The sequence below is a fragment of the Pongo abelii genome, chromosome 17 (genome assembly GCF_028885655.2).
Source record: "Pongo abelii isolate AG06213 chromosome 17, NHGRI_mPonAbe1-v2.0_pri, whole genome shotgun sequence".
NCBI lineage: Eukaryota > Metazoa > Chordata > Mammalia > Primates > Hominidae > Pongo > Pongo abelii.
In genome coordinates this window covers 73,474,203-73,483,175 of record NC_072002.2, presented here as the reverse complement: position 1 = coordinate 73,483,175, position 8,973 = coordinate 73,474,203, and the positions used below count along the sequence as shown (strand labels likewise).

At 42.4% G+C, this 8,973-nt stretch overlaps 1 pseudogene; it reads right to left on the bottom strand.

Moving 5' to 3' along the window:
• Window positions 1–7,860: 7,860 nt before the first annotated feature.
• LOC100452047 (large ribosomal subunit protein uL6-like) lies at window positions 7,861–8,797 on the bottom strand (annotated as a pseudogene).
• Between the last annotated feature and the right edge of the window lie 176 nt (window positions 8,798–8,973).

Here is an 8,973-nt window from a genome sequence, read left to right as displayed (position 1 = left end):
TTCACTGGGAGCTTATTTAAACTGTTGATTTGTGGCCCTGTATTCAGATCTGCTGAATGAGAGTCTCTGGGTCCTTAAAATCTGCATCTGAATGAGAGCCTCGGGTGATTCTGATGCATAGTAAAGTTCAAAACTAACTGCTTTAAGGTCTATTAAGCTTACAATAAAATGAGATGAAAATATGCTGCAGTCTATGTTTTGTTCTTCTCACTACTTTTATACTGATATGAAAATTATAGGGGAAAATGGTCCCACAATATTACATGGTCAGGGCAGAGGAAATATTGAAAATGGGGAGAAAAGCGGATTGAAAGAAAAGGACTAGGAAATGACACTTCAAAAATTCAGTTTTTGGCCGGGTGGAGTGGCTCATGCCTATAATCCCAGCACTTTGGGAGGCTGAGGCAGGAGGATCGCTTGAGCTCAGGAGTTTAAGACCAGCCTAGCCAACATGCTGAAACCCCATCTCTACAAAAAATACAAAAATTAGCTCAGTGTGGTGGTGTGCATCTGTAGTTCCAGCTACTAGGAAGGCTGAGGTGGGAGGATGGCTTGAACCCAGGAGTTGGAGGTTGCAGTGAGCAAAGACCATGCCACTGCACTCCAGCCTGGGCAACAGAGCCAGACCCAGCCTCAAAAAAAAAATTTTTTTTTTTTTTTTTAGTTTTTCCTGGAGCTGGTGCTGTACCTGTTAAAGCTTCTCAGATAACTAAGATCGATTTTACATTCCACCTTAATCAGTGCCATTTGCTAAGTTAGTCTTTTGAGAGTGAATGAGCATATACTGCAGTGATAAGACCGTGTATCTAACAGCCATCCATTCATTCACTCAAGGACTGTAATTTGAGCCACTGCAAGCCAAACACTACACTAACTGCTGGAGATAGAAGGGTTAGCAAACATCTCATAAGACTTACAGACTTGTTGGAAAGAGAGGCAACAAAATTAGACATTGATATTGATATTTGTTTTCAAAACTTTAGGAGTAATGGAATAAATTGCTATATTTATGACAAAAACGGAAAGTGAGTTTGTTATTGCATTTCAGCTTTACTATATGGGGAAAAGTTAAAATGGGGACTTATGGGGTTTGACAATTTTTTGTCTTTTCAGCCAAGCAATGAGTAAGAAAGCATTGTGGCACAAGTAATGAATTCATCAGCAATGTAAATGGTTCTCTGAATACTAGGAATTAATCTGTTTTAATGGTGTGGTTTTCAGAATGCAGCAGAATTATCTCTACTACCTACTCCACCAGTTCTTTGAGTGTGTCTGGATCTTTGTCTGAATCTGTGAAGTGAGTAAAATGAGGAAGTTGGATGGGGTAGTTGCGAAGTGCTTTTGAAGTTATTCTTGTTCTTCTGTAACCTAGCCCAGTGGATTCTTCTTGGCTGATGCCTAGATAGAACCGATTTATTAAGACAAGAGAATTGCAATGGAGAAAGAGCCGGCTAAACTCAGGAATGTCCAGTGGAGATTTTTAGCTTTATTCTATTTGTGACGGGGAATCACAGAAGATTTATAAGCAAGAGAGAGAGAGAGATGAAAAACAAGTGTCTAAGAAGATTGGCCTGATGGCCGTCTGGGCAGTCCCCACGATAGTGGCTGTGGTGCTGGGAAGCGGTGGTGATGGCAGATTCGGCAAGAGGAGACTGGGAGGCTATTGCTAAGGTCTCATTACCGATGGGTAATAGACAGAAAAAAAGGGACTCATAAATGAACACTGATAAAGCAAATGAGGCTGAGAAGTGCTTCTGTAGCAAGCACACTTTAATTGGTAGTTAAATTATTCCTGTCACGTGCAGCCACATTTGCAGATTGGGAAGATAGTTTTTCACCCTGTAGTGAAGTTCTTTTTGTCCTCAGGAAGACAAGTTTGGACAGCTTATGAGAAAGGGGACTGTGGAACACAGAGAGCGGAAAGGGCCAAGTTCTCAAGGGTGTAGTCATGGCCTCTCCTGGGGGCCAACAAAGATGGGAGTTTGCGGGGCTGGCAAAACTGAGCCCAGAACTCAGCCTCATGGATCTTTTACACCAAGAAAAGGACTAGTTGCATGAGGCTTGGATGAGACTTAGGAGCTCAAGAAAGGGAAAGAGGGCAACTGGGGTAGACTATGCTTCAGAAAGCTGTGGCTTGGAGTGAACTTCCTTTGTGAAATTTTGCTACAGGCAAGAAACGTAAGTTTTCTTCCTGATTGATCAATCAGGTAGGATTGATCGATCTCTCAATTGGCCATGTAACCATAAAAGTAAATGGTAGGGACAGGAAACATAATATTTTGCCAAAATTCTGACTTAAGACCAGGTCAGCTTCATTACGCCTTTTATAAAAAAGAATGTCATTAATAAGAACTTGGGCACTGCATTCTTCAAGACTCCCTGACCAGCCGGTAGCAGGTGGTGACAGAGTCCAGGAGCCCCATCTCCTGACCTTTGCAGAGCTCCTAGAGCACCCTGTTCTCCCTGCCGCCTTTCCATTTGTTGGAGGACAGGCTCCACACTGTCTTGGTACGTAAGGGAACAGCGTAGTAACACTATCAAATGAGCAATGGGACATGAGGCGGCTGGTGATAATTCTTGCCTTAGAATTTTGGCTCTCTGGGTATCTGTCACGAGGAATATCATGTTCAGGAGGATTTACTCACTAGGTATCTGCTTCTCAGACTCGTGGGGATGACAATCTGAAGTAGTCGTTCAAGTCACAGTTTTATCAAGTAGCTCTGATGCTTTGAACTTGACTTAAGAATAAAAGTCAGAAAATACTCTATTGTAGGGCAAGATAAGCAAGGGATCCACTAACTGTTTTATTCTATTGTTTTACTTTTTTAAAAACAATTGACCCAGCATTTTGGGAGGCCGAGGTGGGTGGATCACTTGAGGCCAGGAGTTTGACCAGCCTGGCCAACATGGTGAAAGCCCATCTCTCCTAAAAATACAAAAAAAATTAGCTGGGGGTGGTTGTGCGTGCCTGTAGTCCCAGCTATTGGGGAGGCTGAGGCAGGAGAATTGCTTGAACACTGGAGGTAGAGATTGCAGTGAGCTGAGATTGCACCACTGCACTCCAGCCTGGGTGACAGAGCGAGACTCCGTCACAAAAAAAAAAAAAGAAAAAAAAATTGAGACAGGGCCTCACTCCGTCACCCAGGCTGGAGTGCACTGTGGCACAATCATGGCTCACTGCAGCCTTGACCTCCTTGGTTTGAGTGATCCTTCTCTTTCAGTCTCCTGAGTAGCTGGGACTACAGGTGCATGCCACCATGCCTGGCTAATTTTTTTGGTAGAGGCAGGATTTTGCTATGTTGCCCGGGCTGGTCTCAAACTCCAGGCCTCAAGTGGTCCTCCCACCTTGGCCTCCAAAGTGCTGGGATTGCAGGCTTAGGTCACTACACTCAGCCATAAACAGTGTTATTGAGGGATAATTTACATAAAATTTTGTCATTGTTATTGTACAGTATAACAGTTTCTACTATATTTATGGGTTTCTGCAACTGTTATCATACTTCAGTTCAAGAATAGTCCCATCATCCCAAAATAAGCTTTCATGTCTATTTGCAGCTAACCCTGCTTCTCCCAGCCTTAGGAAACCACTGATGTTTTGTCTCTATAAATTTGTCTTTTTTGACTTTCATAACATTGGAATATTTCAATATGTCACCTTTTGTGTCTGGCCTTTTGTAGTTAGCACAGGGTTTTTGAGGTTTATCCAAGCTGTAACATGAATCAATTGTCCTTTGCTTTTTGTTCTTGAATAGTACGCAGGCCATAGCTTGTCTTATCCATTCATTGGTTGACAGACATTTGGATTGTTTTCAGTTTTTGGCATACAGGTTGTTATTTGAACTTGTGTTGTTATTTCTGATAGGGAGGGTTCTAGGAGTGGAATTGCTGAGTCATATGGCAAGCTTGTGTTTAACATTTTAAGAAATGACCAGTTATTTTCCAAAGTGGCTGTGCTACTTTACATTCCCACTAGCAGTGTATTAGGGTTCCAGTTTCTTCTTCACATCCTCATTATACTTGGTATTGTTCGTCTTTTCTTTTTTATTATAGCCATCCTAGTGGGCATTGTGGTTTTTTTCAATGTTTTTTTCCATTTCTTTTTTTGTTTTATTCATTGTGTTTCCATTTTAATTTGCATTTCTTTATTGATTAAAGGTGTTGAGTATCTTTTTTTTTCTTTCCAGACAAAGTCTAGCTTTGTTGCACAGTCTGGAGTGCAGTGGCACAATCATGGTTCACTGCAGCCTTGACCTTCCAGGTTCAAGTGATCCTCCCTCTTCAGCTTTCTGAGTGGCTGGGTCTGCAGGTACACACCACCACGCCCAGCTAATGTTTTGTTTTCGTTTTTTTTGTAGAGATGGGGTATTGCTACGTTGCCAGGGCTGACCTAGAACTCCTGGACTAAAGCAATCCTCCCACCTTGGCTGCTCAAAGTGCTGGGATTACAGGTGTGAGCCAGTGTGCCTGGCCTAACGTGTTGAGCATCCTTTCGTGTGCTTATTAGCCATCTATAGATTTTCTTTGGTGAAATGTCTATTCAAATCTTTTGCCCATGTTTTAAATTGGGTTTTTATTTATTTATTTATTTATCTATCAAAGGATGGGGTCTCACTCTGTTGCCCAGGCTGGAGTACAGTGGCATAATTGTAGCTCACTGCAGTCTCAAACTCCTGGGCTCAAGCAATCTTCTCACGTCAGCCTTCCCAGTAGTTGGGAGCACAGGCACATGCCACCATCCCTGGCTATGGGTTTTTAATCTTTTTATTGTTGAGTTTCATGGGTTTTTAAAATACATATTCTGCTCTCTCGCCCTGAGCAAACCAATGCAGGAACAGAAAACCAAATACCACATGTTCTTACTTACAAGGAGAACTCAATGATGAGAACACATGGACACGTGGCAGGGAACAACACATATTGGGGCCTGTTGGGGGCTGGCGGGGAGGGTGAGCATCAGAAAGTATACCTAATAGATGCTAGGCTTAATAACTAGGTGATGGATTGATCTGTGCAGCAAATAATCATGGCACACGTATGCCTATGTAAAAAACCTGTACATCCTGCACATGTACCCTGGAACTTAAAAGTTGAAAAAATAAATAAAATAAATAAAATATATATTCTGGCTGTACGTCCTTCATGACATATATGATTTGCAAATATTTTCTCCCAGTGTGTGGCAGGTCATGATGGCTTTTAAAGCACAAAAGTTGCATATAAGTTTCTTCCATTTTCAAGTCTGCCTGATACTCACTTTTTGTTGGGCCCTTTCATGTCTCCTCTGAACATGCTGGGAACGTGTGGATAGCCAGGTTCCCCATGGTCTGCCCTGCACACACATGCAGCCCACATCAGCCAGATGCTTGCCCCAATCCCACTCCACTTGCCTGCTGCCAGGAACACGTCCATCAATAACACTGCTGTGCATAGGCGTTGTCCACTGCTTCAAATCCAGCGAACCCCCTTGACCATGGCAGTGAAAATGCCAGTGCTTACAGGTGGCCCTGGGAGAACCCCTGTGATAGCAGAACAGGGTGGGGGAATGGGAGCAGCTCCAGGCAAAAGCATTGCAGAGACTCACTGTTCGTACCCAAAGCTGAGAAGTTTTCCAATCATAAATGCTTCTCAAATAGTTATATGTCTTTGGTTGATGAAAATATCCAGCAGTTTTAGTAATGAGTATGTTTCGCTCTCATAATCAGAAAAAAGACCAAAGTAAACTGTTCCAAAGTAGTACATACAACATATGCAAATATTTTTAACATTTTAAGTTTTCACACTAACTAATGAATTTTACTTAGCATTTGTGAAATAGGGCCTCATATTTACAAAATTGGAATTTTGCTCCTGTTCTGAGAGTTGCAATGCATTTTTGTGGTTGTTCTAAAACTGAAACTGAAGCGTTAGAATGAACCATGACAAATTTTATCTTGGAAACTTGGGTACTTTTTGTTCAGGTACTTAGATTCTCGTATTTTGTTACATTGAATTTTGAGCTGGTTTTGCTATTTTGGTTTTAGGTAGCTCAAATACAGTCCTTCAGGAACATGATGGATAAAATACTTCTGTGTCTGTAAACCTAACTACCATTTATAATTTTGCTACTCTGGGGGAAAATGAATTCCAGGTTCCGAACAACACTCATATGCTTGAAAGATTCCTCTCAGATATATCAATTCTGATAAAATTGCATTTTTATTGTTGTTTTGCAATTTTTTTTTGAGACAAGGTCCCACTCTGTTGTCCAGGCTGGAAGGCAATGGCACAATCATGGCACACTGTAGCCTCGACCTTCTAGACTCGAAAGTCCTCCCACTTCGGCCTCCTGCATAGATAGGACCACAGGTGCACACTACCACACCGGGCTACTTTTATGATGTTTTGTAGAGACAAGGTCTCACTATGTTACCCAGGCTGTTCTCAAAGTCCTGAACCCAAGCAATCCTCCTGCCTCAGCCTCCCAAAGTATTGGGATTACAGGTGTGAGCCAGCATGCCTGGCCTGTTTTGCAAATATTTTTAAATTCCATCTTCTCATTAAGAATATTATAGAAAGATGTTACCTGGGATGAAAAACATCATGAGAGAACAGAGTTTCATTTACATTCATATTTCTTTTGCCACTGCACTTAAGGGGGGGAAAATGCCTGTTTAGTTGACCTATCCGAACGACTGGCAGCTATTTTAAATAGATGAACTGGGCCGGGCACAGTGGCTCACGTGTGTAATCCCAGCACTTTGGGAGGCCGAGGTGGGTGGATCACCTGAGGTCAGGAGTTTGAGACCAGCCTGACCAACATGGTGAAACCCCGTCTCTACTAAATACAAAAAATTAGCCGGGCGTGGTGGTGCTTGCCTATAATCCCAGCTACTTGGGAGGCCAAGGCAGGATAATTGCTTGAACCCAGGAGGCAGAGGTTGCAATAAGCCGAGATTGCACCATTGCACTCCAGCCTGGGCAACAAGAGCGAAAACTCCATCTAAAAAATAAAATAAAATAAAATAAAAATAAAATAAAATAACTGAATGAAGGTTGCAAATGTGTGGTTCAGGTCACATCTGCTAACAGGAATCCCTAGACCCTGGATAGGGATGAATTGTTGGGGAGGGAGGCTCTTGGTGCTCCAGAGAGCTCCCCAAACACTGACAGTTCTCTCTGCAGCAGGAGTGACGTGCTCAGTTCCAGCCTGGCCTGAGGACCCTGGCAGAGTCCCTGATCTGCCACGTGATTGGTACTAAGCCTCCGCCAAGAGTATGCTTTACTGGGAAAGACTGTGCCATCAGCCTTGCCACTAGTGTTCAAGGGCCTTCCATGCCAGGAAGAATAAAATGAGCAGATAAACCTCTCACGTACCAATCCCAGTCCACGTTATAGGAGCACAGAGCAGCGTAAGAGCCTAATGAATTTGCTTTAATTGTTCAGATTAGTTGGGAACTGATTTGATCCCAGTCTCCAGCAGACCTAGGGCGGTTGGTGAACCAAGTGGCGCTCATTCATTCAAGAAACCGAGAAAATAACAGTTGGAACTTGGGAAAGCTGAAAACGCCTTTCAGAGAGAGAGAATTAACAAACATTTGATACAAAAATACATTTCCAACTCCATTCCTTAGAAGGAAAATCTTCCTAAAGTTAAGTTTTAAGAAAATTCTCCCTATAGTTTCAGAAAAATAGATTAAACATAATTTCTTATACTCTACATTACTTTACTTGGAATAATGGTAAACATTTTTATGTCTTTACTTTTAATCTCAAACTCACATGTTTTTTCAATTGAAGTATTTTATTGAATTATTAAACATCACACATAGGTCTGGGGAATCATCTGGCATCTTGTTTGTGTAGCTGGACAACTCTTAGATCTTATTTATCAGGCTGCTGAACAGTTCCTTGTTCAGAGATACAGATACCCTCCAAACATTTTCTGATTTTTTTTTTTTTTGAGGTAAGATCTCACTCTGTCACCCAGGCTGGAGTGCAGTGGGCATGATTATGGCTCACTGCAGCCTCAGCCTCCTGGGTTCAAGCCATCCTCCCACCTCAGCCTCTCAAGTAGCTGGAGCTCTAGGCACACGCCAACACACCTGGCTAATTTTTGTATTTTTTTTGTAGATGGGGTTTCACCATGTTGCCCAGGTTGGTCTCAAACTCTTGAGCTCAAAGGATCCACCCACCTCAGCCTCCCAAAGTGCTGGGATTACAGGCATGAGCCCCTGCTCTTTGCCAATATCCTTGTTTTTAACTGTTGTGGCTTGCTGAATCAAAGCAGCTGAATTTGAAACAAGTTCAATAGCATTTCCTTCAAGAACTAACTCGTTTTTCTGGGCTTGAGATACTGAATGAGCAACACCTGGCCTCATCCAAACCCTGCAGATTTATTTTTTCACCCAAGAAATTTCAGATTTCAACAAAAGACTCCCGGCTAACAATGTTGATGGGGAAGTGAGCATGCACAGCTCTTGTCTTACAACAGAAGCCCCGTGCAGCACCCTGGATCATGATCTGTTTATGACTACAAATAGTGCCAATGGTAGCCAGGTCCTTTCTATTTCCCCACACTTTGTCAACCTGGAGCCTCTTCTTTTCCTTTCTAAGGAGACTGAGTTCTCCACTGATGTAACTGAAGTCCCTCCACAGGGTTCCTCTGGGGCCCTTCACAATAACTGTGTCCCTTCAGAGTGATGGTGACATCTTCAGGAATGTCAACAGTCTGATTGCTAAGAATGGTCTTCAATCTCGCAGTAGACGTGACAAAGAGAGTCATGTATTTTTTGATGCTATTAGCAGGGCACAGATACATCATGCCTTTCTTTTTCTCTTCAATGTCTTACTTCTTCCATCCCTCATTTGATATTCACAGAAAATTCAGAACTAGTGTCCTGGGCTAATTTGAGGGTTTTTTTTAATTTTTTTTTTTTTTTTTGAGAGAGAGTCTTGCTCTGTCCCTCAGGCTGGAGTACAGTGGCGTGATATTGG